At 35.1% G+C, this 13,815-nt stretch overlaps 2 pseudogenes; both read right to left on the bottom strand.

The window, feature by feature from the left end:
- LOC103550443 (T-box transcription factor T pseudogene) overlaps positions 1 to 11,589 on the bottom strand; it is an 81,624-nt pseudogene extending 70,035 nt beyond the window's left edge.
- A 57-nt stretch (positions 11,590 to 11,646) lies between these two features.
- Positions 11,647 to 12,097, bottom strand: LOC103550444 (FUN14 domain-containing protein 1 pseudogene; annotated as a pseudogene).
- Between the last annotated feature and the right edge of the window lie 1,718 nt (positions 12,098 to 13,815).

The following is a 13,815-nucleotide window of genomic DNA, read 5'->3' as shown; positions in this document are numbered from 1 at the left end:
CCTCTTGCCTGAAATAAAGTTCACTGGATTAGTGACAATAAGGTTTCCTAATATTTATCTCGACTAACTTAATTGTATCACCAATCACGAATACTCCTCCAATATACAAACAATTGAAGAAAAATAAAGAAAACGTTACCAATGAACTAACAAGAAAATAAGCAGATGAAAACAAACACTCTAAAATATACCACTTTAGTGCAAAACTAAAAGGAAGGGAAAAGAAATACAGGGCAGAGACGTACTTTCAGTGCTGAGGTGGCAGGAAAGTACTGTGAAAACATTTCTAAGTCCAAGAGGCTTGTTTCCCAAGCTGACTCTCTTAAACCTCCAATATAAAATGTTAAGTAAACAGCCATCCTAGAAAAATGAGCACTTTGACAATTATTGGAAGACATATTTATAGACAATTGTAAAACGTAATTTAGAAAAATACTAAAAATAATGAAAAGATCGTACCAAAAAGATACAGGAAAAAAATGCACACCGCAACTGTTGAATCAGAAATTAGAACAATCCAATTCTTATCTACCTTTTCTATGTTATAAAAGAGATTAAAGAAAATGGTTTTCTTTGGAAAAGGTGATCTAATAGGAGATATGACTCACATAAGAAATGATGAGACAACAGAAGCCAATAAAAAGTGTCTTGATTGAACTCAGGGTTGAAAAGAACAAGAAAGGAAAAGAAAAATAAATATATTGTACTCTGGAAGCTGCAAAAAGAATAGGCTGAAAAAGTTACATAGAGGGATGATTTGAGAGAATAAACACTAATTAGCTGGGGAAAATGAAGATTTATGTATCAATAGGGAGGAAATGATAGATATATACGGCACAAAAAGAGATCTAACTTATGCATAATGTTTGTTGTTGAAGAAGAGAGAATAACAAATTAAGTCAAAAATAGAAACACTTCAAAAAATATATAGAACTATGTATTGAAATAATTATCTAAAGCTGCAGAGTAAATGTAGTCATAATAATCAGTGCCAAGACACAGCCAACGTGACAATTTTAGACTTCTTGGATAAAAAAAAGTCTTAGAGCCCCAAGGCAAAAAATAATAATACAAAGATTAATTTACCAGTAAGGAGGGAAAAATCATCTTCAGACCTTGAACTATTGTGTGTAGACCCAGTTTATTCCTTATCATTCCATTGTGTGACTATCACACAATTTGTGTTTTCACTCTATTGTTGATGGATTTCCATTTTTTGGTTATTATTTGTAGAGTTGATGCCAACTGTTTTTTGTGCACGTTTTTAGTTAAGTATGCATAGGCATTTATACATATAGGCTACATATCTAAGAGTGGAATTGTTGGGTCATATGGAATAATATTGTTCAGCTTTAGTACAATACTGACAGTTTCAAAATAGTTGAGTCAATTAACACTAGATGTTCAGTTGCTCCATATAGTTGTCAACACTTGGTACTGTTTGTCTTTTTATTTTAGCAATTCTGGTGAATGTGAAAGATCTCTTAAACTCAGAAACCACTAACCATAGAGGAAAAAACTCAAGTGTATGTAAAAGAAAGGCTTTCTACTCACCAAAAGACATGCTTAAGAGTCTAAAAAGGCCAACTTCAGTATAGGAAAATATATTTGTAATACACATATTTATAAGATACGCATTAAAACTTGTTAAGAAATTCAAAAAATTTATTAGCAACAGACCGACATTCAGGAGAAAATGAACAAAAGACTTGGACCAGCCTTTTACAAAGAAAGACACCCAAATAACCAATACATATAGGAAAAAGTGTTTAACTTCATTAGACATCAGGGAAAAGGCAAATCAATACTTTATAACCACCAGAACGGTTAACCTGAAAAATATTTTCTTTTGTTTCTGCTGAGATTCTGGAGTTGTACCAGTTAGTCATGTCTTTAACTTTTTGACTGTTTGTTTTCTTGACTCTATGGGTAGTGTAAATTTAAAACCCAAATCCAAGCCAGCCCCACTGGTCTAGTGGTTAAGTTTGGCATGCTCTGCTTCAATAGCCCCAGTTTGGCTCCCAGGCACAGACCTACACTACTTGTTGACAGCCATGCTGTGGTGGTGACTCACATACACAATAGAGAAAGATAGGTACAGATATTAACTCAGGGCAAATCTTCTTCAAGCAAAAAGAGGAAGATAGGCAACAAGTGTTAGCTCAGGGTGAATCTTCCTCAGCAATAAATAAATAAATTAAGTTAAATTAAACCCCAATCCTACAACATAGCAGAATTATAGTTATGATTTCTCATGAGACATTCTCTCCCTTCTCCATCTAGCACTCAGGCCATTTCAGAAGATTTCTGTTATGCTAATCTCATGCACTGTTTTTTTGTTAATTTTTCCAAAAGGGTATAGTCCTTTCAGAGTCCCAGATTAATCCAATATATCAATTCCAGCTGACCGTCTTGTGTTGGTCCAATATATTTATCTCCTCTTCCCTCTAGGACCATTCCAATCTTGGGATCTGGAATAAATTTACCATCACATGTCCTCGGCTCAGCCATGGTTTCAGCAGTAGTTTACCTATCTGACTTTCTGCTCAATTTCATTCCTAGTCCCTTACCTCCTAGTGTGGAACTAAAAATGTCAGCAGTTAGAATTGAGTCTGAGCTGAAAGTGTCTGCATATCATCCAGAATGAGCACACGTCTGAAAATCAAATTGCTGCATGAGAATATGGAGAATGAGGAGAGATTAGAAGGTAGAAAAAATTTTTTATAGAAATGCCCACATTTAAGACGCAGAAAAACTCCTAAAGGTGAAAAAGAAAGTAATAGAGATTAAGAGTAGGAAATTTTCTCAAGATGTTTATTGATGAAGAAAAGGAGAGAAATAATATGATAATTGATGTGAGATTTGCAATTAATTTGATGGGGCTTGAAAATGAACAAGTGCTGATGAGAATTAGTCTCTTTTCAAGGAGAGATGGTCTCTGAAATACTAGAAAATTCATGGATGCTGTAGATGGCTTTATTTTATGAGAATTATCTGTGTATGGAAGGAGAAATATTATAGGATTGAGACATTGTAAAATGTCTCTGCTTTAAGGAATGACCCTGGATCTATATGATTGATATTATGCAACATTTCCATGTATAAGACAATATGGACCACTGACCAAACAAGTTGTAACAACTTTCAACACAAACTTTTCTTGCTCCCACCACTTCCTTGAGATCATGTTACTGATGATCACTACTCCATTGAAGCAAGCCATTGGCAATACTTGCATATTTAGAGGATTATTTGACCATATGCTTCTCTTCTAGAACACAGCTCAATTCTCTCATACCCCAAAAGCATTCTCTCCTCCAAAAAAATAGCAAGATTAATTCCATCATATATGGCCCAGGTTTTCCTCAATCATTTGACAAAATGGTCAGCTTCCTTTCTTTTCCTTCTCCTTTTACTCTCTTCAATCTCCCAAACCATGCCATCTGTTATGGGTAAATGTTTCAGTAACACTAGCCTTCAGCTACTCATGCATAGTTACCTTCTGAAAACTTCATGCCCACACCATGCCAGTTTCACCTTTATGTTTTATTTAATTTTCTTTGCAATTGTATTCAATATATCCTTATTGTTAAATATGGACATTTTTTCACCCTTCGTCTTCCTTTGACCCAGGTTTTTTGACAAAGTTGTGCCCTCCCTGTTGAAATACCCTCCCCTCTTCCTATCTATGGCGTAACACTTTCAGAATTATTCTTCCACTTCCACTGCTGCCTGCATTCCTCAGTCTTGTGTTCTGGATTCTCTTCTTCTACCTTGCTTCTTAATGCTGAGGTTGCTCATTTATTCTTGAGACATTTACCCTTCCTTCTAAGAGACTGCATACATCCTCAGAGGTTTAAATGGTGATGATGGTGATCATGATAATAGTTAACACTTGTGAATATATATAAAACTCTAGACTCATGCCAAGTGACTTACATATAATATCTCATTGAATTTCCACAATAATCCTCTGAGATAAGTGCCAAGAGATGCAGGTGAGGAAACTGAGGTAAAATCATTTGATTAGGAAAATTGTAAATGGACAAGGTAAGTTTTAAATCTAATCTGATACCTCTGATTGTCTGTTAGCCCATTTTACCCACATGCTTGCTCTTTCACCTAGAATTCTTTTATTTTCCCTACTTGATATATCTTACAGACAGTTGGACAACTCCACTCAAACTTTATACATCCTAGACTTAACTCATGATATCACTCCATCAAAATGTCTCCTATTCCAAAATCCTTTTCTTGGTAAATAAGATTTACATTCTATTCATACAGCTATGACATAAGACATCTTCACACCTTTGCCCACCTCTCACAAGTCACCAAGAGTTCTTGATTTTACTTCCTTCTTCATTTTTCTTTATTTTTACTGTCACCTTCCAACTACCACCATTTCTCTGTTTAATCACTGAAATGATCCCTAACCGGTTAATCTGAGTTCTATTTTTTTCCCTTCCAACCCAGTATTCACACTGCAAAGGAAACAATTTATGCAAACAGAAAATCATCCCACTGTTATCCCATGTAAAGTATTTCCATAGTTTCTCTTTTCTATTTAATAAAATCCAAAGCTAAGAATAATCTTAGATTTTTTCTTGATATGATTTTTTTCTACTCCCTTAAGCTCATTCTATAGCGTTCTCTTCCTCTCTCATTATGTTTCATTCATGTTGAACTTTTACTTTCAGGGACCTCGAAACATCTCAGGCCTTAACTAGCTTTGGTAGTTCTTTCCTCTATTAGGAAAGTCTTCTTTGCTTGCTTCCAAAAATGTACATCACCCTATGCTGTGTTTTACCTCCCTGTGGTATCGTTTCACGGCACATTTCGGCTCTGCTTAGATGATAGTAGGGAACTCGTTGTGTGTTCAAGACATGAACTTACTCCAGTCAGATCTTAGAAAATGTGGGGAGTTTGAGTGTGTTTCCATGCATTTGGAAAGTAACGGGAAAATACATGGCTATGCCTAAGGTAAATTGGACCAAATGATAGGAAAGCAGATTTCCAGAAAGGCCAGATGCTGACCTCCCCAGTTCTTTGTATGTAGAGTACATTTTTCTCTTGATCATTTGTTTTTGTTGGTACTAAGGATGCATTTCCTTTGTCCTTCTCCTCTGCTTCTACCACCTCCTCTTTCATCTCTTCCTCCTCCATTTCTTCTTATTTTTCATATGAGTTAATTACTTTAAAAAATCATGACATTTCTCGTCTATATATACATACATACATACATATATATATATATGTATATGAAATTTGAAATTCATTTATGAAAGATTTAGGGATGTTGAAATAGCTACCACCACTCACATTGGAGGCCTAAATACAAAGAACTTATTTGATATCAACGGGTTTTTAATATTTTGTATGAAAGTTTAAAAAATAATTCTCTCCATGTCCTTTCTTTATCTTAGGCTCCAATTTCTACAGATGAATAAATCTATGAAGATTTCTCTTTAGTCTCTGATTTTATTTGTCATTTAATTTAGCATGCTTTGCTATGCTTAGCACTCTATAGATTATTAATTAATTAAATTTTATTTCATGTAAAATAATATAAGAAAATGATACGTTTTGTGTCTTTTACTTTACTTTGCTTTAACTTTCCCACTTCCCCTCCCAGTACACTGTAAGACACTCTTCCATTCTAGCCCTTATGCTCAAAATATATTTTTCAAACGTCTTGGTGAAGAAATTAATCCTTAAAATGATACTTTATTACTGTTATGCTGAAAATGTTGTGGGAGCTTATAGAACAAGCTATTGTAGTCATAATACTGAATGAAGCTATGTTTTGAAAGAAAAAAAAGAAAAAGAACTTCCTCGAGATCATGAGAGGTGTCGTCATTCCCTTCAAACCTGCTCTACAGCTATCAGTGGGGGAGTATTCTAGAACTACTCTTCAACATAGACTGTGAAGCTCTTTCTACACCATCTTTTCAGTTGAAAGTGTCTTAATAGAGGTTTGAGGAAGTAAGTTTACTGAAGAGAAATACGTTTATGTGCAAACCCATCTCTTTTTCTCCCGTCCTATTATATTAAAGAAAATGCTAACAAAAGTGGTTTTTTGGCATGGGTAAGCAAAAATCTGTTATTTGAGCATTAGACTTGATATATTAATCTCTGTTTGAAAGATAGTTTAATTGATTCAAAATTTGCATCTTTTTACACACGATACCTACCCTCACCACACCTATGGCACTCAAAGTGACAGTTAAGAATAGTGGCAGAGAGTAAGGACTTGTAATGCAGTTAAATGCAGCATAAATGAATCCTTTCAAAGGATAACTGTTTTAATGGTTACTTAACCTACATATGACTCCATTTCTCCTACGGAGAAGTAGGAATAATATTTATCATTCATAAAACTTTTTAATATGTCACCTCATTAATCTCCTATCCTTTTGTGTGACCCTGAGAGAGAAAAACTCTAGATAAAATACAAGAGCTATAGGGCTAGCCCTCAATTTTAGATATAGAAACTCATGTCCCCAAAGGAGGACGTTAAGAGCTATTGCTATTTAAAGCTGTTACAAGAGTTGCAATCTTTCACAACAAGTTGGAACTAAATAACCTGGACTTTTGCCTCACTAAGTTGCTTAAAACCATAATAAGATAGTATATAAGGACACACCAAAGCAATCAATATTTTATGAAATGGCTAGACTGTAATATGGATTTTGAATGGTATTAGTGTTAAATGCATTAACTTTAATGAAGAACTTAGAAATGGTCTCTTAATAACCTTACTGGGATAAGACTACTTTTAAACGGCTTTTACTTTGTCCTTGGAATTCATATGATGCATGTGACAGAGGCCCATTCATTGTTAACAGAGGGATTAGATGAAGGAAATTAATTAAAGCTTCCTTGCAATATTTTCCCCTTGAGCTATTCAGTATGCTGAAGTGGTATGACGGGGAACCATCCTTTCTCTAAATCTACTCATTAAATAACTCAATTGGGTTTAAACACAAATCCTTTTTCTTCTTTTAAATTAGACCATAATTTTTCTCCTTGTCTTTCTAACCTGACCCCTTTGAGCCACTGCCACCTCTGTGATTTGTAATTACCTTTTAGCCTCCAATAATAGGACAGCCACAAAGTGTGTCCATGTGTTTCAGAGTCTACCAATTCACTTTCTTGAGACCTGTCTTCAATTGAGATGACAAATTTAAATAGGTTAGGGACATTTGTTTAACTAATCTCCTGGACAAATAAGTATGTAGAATGATTTCCTAGAATTGAAAACACAGTTATCAGTTATATTCAGTGATATTAGATGGAACACAGGTTTATGAATCTTTTTAAGCGTTGCTCACACCAAACTTTAATAATTGTAATAATCATGACTTCTCAATTTTTTTTATTTTTTATTTTTGGTGGGGAAGATTGTCCCCTGAGCTAATATCTGTGCCAATTTTCCTCTATTTTGTATGTGGGATGCCGCCACAGCATGGCCTGATGAGCAATGTGTAGGTCTGTGCCCAGGATCTGAACCTGTGAACCCAGCCCCTGGACGTGGAGAGCATAAACCTAACCACTACACCACCAGGCTGGCCCCCACTTCTCAATTTTTTATTTCATAAATGAGGACTTTTTTTGGTCTTTAAATTCTCACAAATTGTAACTTGCTCAGTTTTTAAAATATTGTTGTAAAAGTATTAATTCTTAGATATTAAAAACAATTACTTACAGTATAACATAAATCAAAATAATATTCATTAAGGGAAACTTATTTTCATTTCTCAAAACAAAAGAGCATTTGACTATGGCAATGGCATGTGTAAAGTAAATTAGGATATAATATTGTAAAAGTTATATCAAATTTGATGTTTTCAGGTAAACAAATTTAAAGCTCATAGTACCTTACTAATTTCAATCAAATAAAAGCTCAAGCTTTAAAGCGTTATGATGTCTGTCCTTTTGATGTCAGGGATGAAGATGTGAAGCCATCCCTCTGAATCTGGGGTCAGACTGTGCAGTCTTTCTCCTTTTCTCCATCAAGATGCTATTTTTATACAAATGAGTTTCATGAGAAAAACCAACCTGGAGAAAGAGAAGTATGATTTCTGTTTAAAATAATTATTTAGGAAATCAGAAATAAATGATCAGTGGCATGATCGAATTAATACTGTTCTCTGATCAAAATAGAAATCAAAACTTGTCCATACTGACAAATTAAATTGTATTTAAAACACATATTCTAATTAAAGCACATATGTGTGTGTGTGGACGGAGGCATACATGTGCATTCACACACACACACACACACACAAGCACTATTTACCCAAATTGTTGATATGCTTTGCTGATTGCATTGTAGTAATATCTCCATGAGAAAGCCAGTGTTATTATTCTTCATTAAATTGGACTATATCTTCTGGAATAAAAAACATGAAACTGAACACATTGACAAATCTTACTGAATTTATAATACTGATACACCAATATAAAATAAACTGTTCATATGGTTAATATATTTGTTTATCCATTATTTTAATCACTATAGGATTGATGGTTTCATTCTTCTTCAAATCAGACACCTTCAAATTTTGAATCAACTCTTGCTATTAAATCTGATGTTCAAGATTAAACATTTAAAAGAAGTCAGAATGGAAATTTGACCAAGTGAAATGTATTCACTGTTTTTCAGGATTACGACAATTAAGATACATGATAGCTGTGGTTCTAAAATAAAATCCTGCAAATGCAATATTTAACGAGGTTCAGAAATATTATAACAATTCATGCAAAATTTACTCAAATCATTAGTGAGAAGCACAGTAATTCAACTGTCTTAAAACGTGTGCATACCATTTTATTGCAAAAAGGATCAGAAACATTTAAATTCTGACATAAATCTAAAATCTCTATCTTGTTGTGCATAGTAATGAAAGTTGTATTTTACCTACTAAAAATGTGAATTGCAAAATTTTAAGATTTCCTGCAGGGAAACAATCTCAGTTTCTTTGTGGAGTTTCTGATACATAGGTAAAGAGTATAATTAGAATTGCAAACTTTGTCTTTTTTGCTTGGATGTTAAAAAAAAAGTTCACCTAAGTCACAAAAAATATAAGTTTTGTTTTAATTAAATCACCTCGAAGTTCTGACCTTGAGCTCTTTTTTTAACAGAATGCATCTCAAAATAATTACAATTAATAAAGATAGTGCCCTATGAGTCAAGTACATCGTTTATTGTAAAATTCAGTTAATAAGTTGGCAGCTGATAAGAACACCCAAATACAGAGGTATTTCCTAGATTTGGGTGTTTGCCTAGATTTAGGTGAATATCGAGTCTGAGGCGGTTCCCAGCAGTTACTGTGATTTTAATTTATTAGTCATCTACAGTGGGGTTTCTCAATATGTAACCCTCACAGCACTTTCATCAGAATCAGCAGAAGTGCTTACTTCAAATGTGAATTCCTAGGTCCCACGAGAGACCAAATGAATCAGATTCTATGTGGCAGAGCATGAATTTGCATTTTAATGACTTGTCCAAGAGATTGTTATGCACATTAAGTTTGAGAATGCATGTGCATTCTTCAGGCCAAGTAAAGAATATATGAAACATATATCAAATAGTTCATACAGCTGTCGGTCACAAGTAGGAACAGGTGAGCAAGTGCTGATAAAATACTTTATATAATGTAATACTTATAACCTGCTTCACAAACTTTGAGTACAAATAGGAAGATTAGAAGACTCAGAGTGCGCCAAGGTCATGGATTTTCTCTAGTCTTGGTGATTTTCAAGCTTGCCGGAAGAGTCCCATGAGATGCTTAGTAAACTATAGATGACGCCGTCTCAACACGACCTGCTGAATGAGGACCTCTTAGGGCAGAGGGCTGGTAATCAACATATTTAACGATCTAGTCTGGTAACACTTACCATCCAGGAAGTTTGGAAAATACTTCCTAGAATATTCCCAGACTGGCACTACAAAATAATCACAATAGCTTTGACCTTAATTGTTAAGATTTCTGAATTGCTAGCCTGGTAGTATATCCTTAGCACAATCACTTACGTCTTTTAAATTATGTCCCTGATATCTTTAACACCCTATAGGCTCTGAATTTTGACTTACAAAGGAGTGACTTAAAACTGACTTCCCTTTACTGTTCTTGTACTTACCTAGAATTGGTTTTGATGAATAACTATTAATATACTCAATATTTGTACAATCTAATCAGTGAACTATCTGATATGATTTTTTTCTACATGAATTTTCAAAAGTGTTTTTGCATATAAATATTTGTATACACTATGGCATGAGATAGACAGCCCTAGAAATGATTGGTCTTATTAACACACACACAAGTATGATTGATTCCAGGCTTATAATTTAGAAAACGTTGTAACGAACACAAATGAAAACAGAAAAACTAAAATTAGTTATCTCTCACTTGAGGAAACGATTATGCAGCTGATTAAAAATAGCTTTTAATTTAGTTGTATACATTCAGAACTCATTACAATCCATGTAAAACGCCCAACAGCAATTCCTTAGAAGATTCTCCTTTAAGAAGAAGTTGTGGTTTAGTGTGGATTAAAAGTCCAGCCACCTTGCCTGTTCTTTGTCGTTGTTTTCTGTTCTGAGAAGCAGAGAACACAAAAGGCAGTGCCATGTTCTGGTCTTGCAAGAGAAACAGAATGGTAAGATTTGGGAGACACATGCTGCACTAATCTGACCAAATATGTCACCAGGTATGCCATAAATTTTAAAAAACAACTTTTAAATCAGGGCCCATCCACTTGCAGAACTTGCAAAGGCAGTGATTGTTGGTCTATTATCATTATTTTACATGAGTAGAATTTACTTAATATCTTTAATGGATTTTTTTTTTTAGGTATGCTTTTTTTTCATTGCTGAAAATTGACCCTGAGCTAACATCTGTTGCCAGTCTCTCTCTTTTTCTTCTCCCCAAAACCCCAGTACATAGTTGTATATCCTAGTTGTAAGTCCTTCTAGTTCTTCTATGTGGGATGCCACCACAGCATGGCTTGATGAGCGGTGTGTAGGTCTGCACCCAGGATCCAAACTGGTGAACCCCAGGCTGCTGAAGCAGACCGTGTGAACTTAACCACTACACCACCAGGCCAGCCCTGATATCTTTAATACTTCTATTATTTCTAAGACCTTCCACAGAAGGGCACTACAGTTCTTCAGTTTATTGCAAACATACCCAAAAAAGTCAGCTCTAATGTTGAAGTTATGATACAAATTTTAAATTATTGGCACTATCTTATAAAGCACAATGAAGAATATCTTCTTTAAATAAAAAGAGGGTAATATTTCACTGGAAAACAAACTCAGATTTGCTATTTCTCCATATCTACATCCAAAGGTGATATTTTATAGGCTATTTTTCAAACAGATGCAAATTTTTAAAATAATGAAAGCCATGTTTTGCTCAGGAGTGCTATTGTACACATACATATAGGTTGTTTGTCACCAGATACTGGTTTGCCAAGCTTCAGAAGGCAAGTGTTAAGTTGTGTGTTCAGCTTTGTCCAGTTTGTTGATTCTTGTCGCTCTGGAGAATCTGGTGGCTTGTATTGCTGAGACACTACCATGTCACCACCACTTTTTTTTCTCACAGTTGAGTCTATTGCGACAGAACATTCCTGTCCTTAGGATGCAAGCCCTACCAAATAGTCTCCCACAAATCCACCGGACATCATCATATCCTGTTTGATAAATACTGCTGCTTCTTCAATTATGTTGATTTCAGGTGCTGCTTTATTTGCTCATTTCTTGATCATGTCTTCTTGCTTTGTTTCTTTTTCAACTCTCCCAGTTGATCTGTCCATAGCCACTGTGACTGAAAGTCTGAACAAGAAGAAAGCCATTACCTACTGCAGTTGCTCCAAGTTTTCCAACTTTCTGGAACAAAAATCCTGCACACGGACCAGTCATTCCACCCATTACAATCTGGGTGGCTACTGAGTATTTTTCTACCATAAATCCTGAACTGTGGCCAAACACTCAACTCTACCAAACATATCTTCTTATAGATTCAGTTAAATCCAACACTTCATAAGAATCATCATCACTTTCATATTTAAGTGAGAGAATTCCCATCTAGACTGACCCAGCCTTGGAATCTAGACCCAAGTGGAGAGGACTCAGCTGTCAACAAGGGACTGTGGCTGGAGGGGAGGGTCATAGGCACAGAAGCAAGAGCTTCAGGGCCTAGGATGGCCATGAAAGTGAAAAAAGTGGTATTGCTAGGAAAAGCAGTCTTCCTGTGCTGGACAAAATTAAAAGAACTTCACAGCCATCTCTTCCCAAGCTTTCTCAAACTCTGGAATTGAAGGTCTTTACTACTTTCTCCCATTATTTTTTTTAATTAATAAGTTACAAAACTAATAGCATTTATTTATCAGAAAATTCTGGCCTCAGCAGGATAATTTGAAGACAGTTCTAATAGTTTCCCAAAGGTACATGTTAACAGGTCTTTAGAGTCTACGCAACCTAGAATACCTGATAGGGTTTATCAGTGCAACAACTCAAATTCAGTGCAAAGGTTGGAAAGAGAAAAAATAATATTGACAGAAACGATGTCAGGGGTAAAAATATTCACACACAAGGATTCACAGAATTTTGTCTAATATTTGATTTAAAAGATGGATTCTCTGAGTCTACTCAATGGTAGTCTGTTGGGAGGCACTAAAATGAAATTCAGAAAAAGATGAATAACTCAACTTATTCTGAAATTACAGACAACTAAACTAGAAAGCCTCTAAAACATTGTGAGAAAGGAAAAAGAAAAAGGAAATGTATAAATGCATCTACCAGGCTGGGTTGTAGAGCTCATGATTTTAGGAGTCAAAAATAGGAGTTGGGAGAAGAGAAACTTCGGGGCAGGTGTCTCTTGTGATTGAGCTAATAGATACTGTAAATGAGGAAAGCTGTTAAGTCTGTTTGCTTTGTATTATAAACAGAATTTCTTTGCTGCCTCTGAGAGACTGCTGTCAAGATTTAATTTAATATTTAATTAATTTCCTCTCTGCTGATCTGTTGTTTCCCTTGGTACTATTTCCTTTTCTAGACACGTCAATAGACAACAGTAAATTATTTGTTTTCAGGGATGGTGGACATAATGGTAGTGAGAGTCATACCAATAATATTGACTGGCCATTTCTATGTACCATGAATTCTGTTAGAAATACCTATAAATATCTTACAAGCTGTATTACTTGGCTTCATAAGACCTGTGTTGTTTATTATAAATAAAATAAACAAAAATATACTACTCAATAATTGTTATTAGTTACTATTTTTTTTAATTCCTTCTTCTTTCCCAGCTCTAAATGTTTTATTTCTTAGGAGTCTGATATTGCCTTAATTAGTTTTATATGTAGTAGAGTTACCAGCTTGTGGCTGAATGATGCTCATGTTAGTATTCAGACATTTTTATTTTTTTTTGAGGAAGATTAGCCCTAAGCTAACATCTGCTGCCAATCCTCCTCTTTCCTGTTGAAGAAGACTGGCCCTGAGCTAACATCCATACCCATCTTCCTCCGCTTTATATGTGGGGTGCCTACCACAGCATGGCTTGACAAGTGGTGCGTAGGTCCACCCCTGGGATCTGAACCGGTGAATCCCGGGCTGGGGAGGTGGAACATGCACTTAACTGCTGCACCACTGGGCCGGTCTCCGTATTCAGACATGTTTTGCCACATCTAAATTAGGGTAAAGAAGATTCTTCCAGGACATGGAGGTCCTCCTTTGGTAGGAATTGAGGGCTGGGGACTTGCTCTCACTAAAGAGGAAGTGGAGACTTGAAAGTTTACTTG

This window comes from Equus przewalskii, chromosome 20 (assembly GCF_037783145.1).
Source record: "Equus przewalskii isolate Varuska chromosome 20, EquPr2, whole genome shotgun sequence".
In the NCBI taxonomy this organism is placed as follows: Eukaryota; Metazoa; Chordata; class Mammalia; order Perissodactyla; family Equidae; genus Equus; species Equus przewalskii.
The sequence above is the reverse complement of the archived record's forward strand: the minus strand, read 5'-3'. Positions and strand labels throughout refer to the sequence as shown.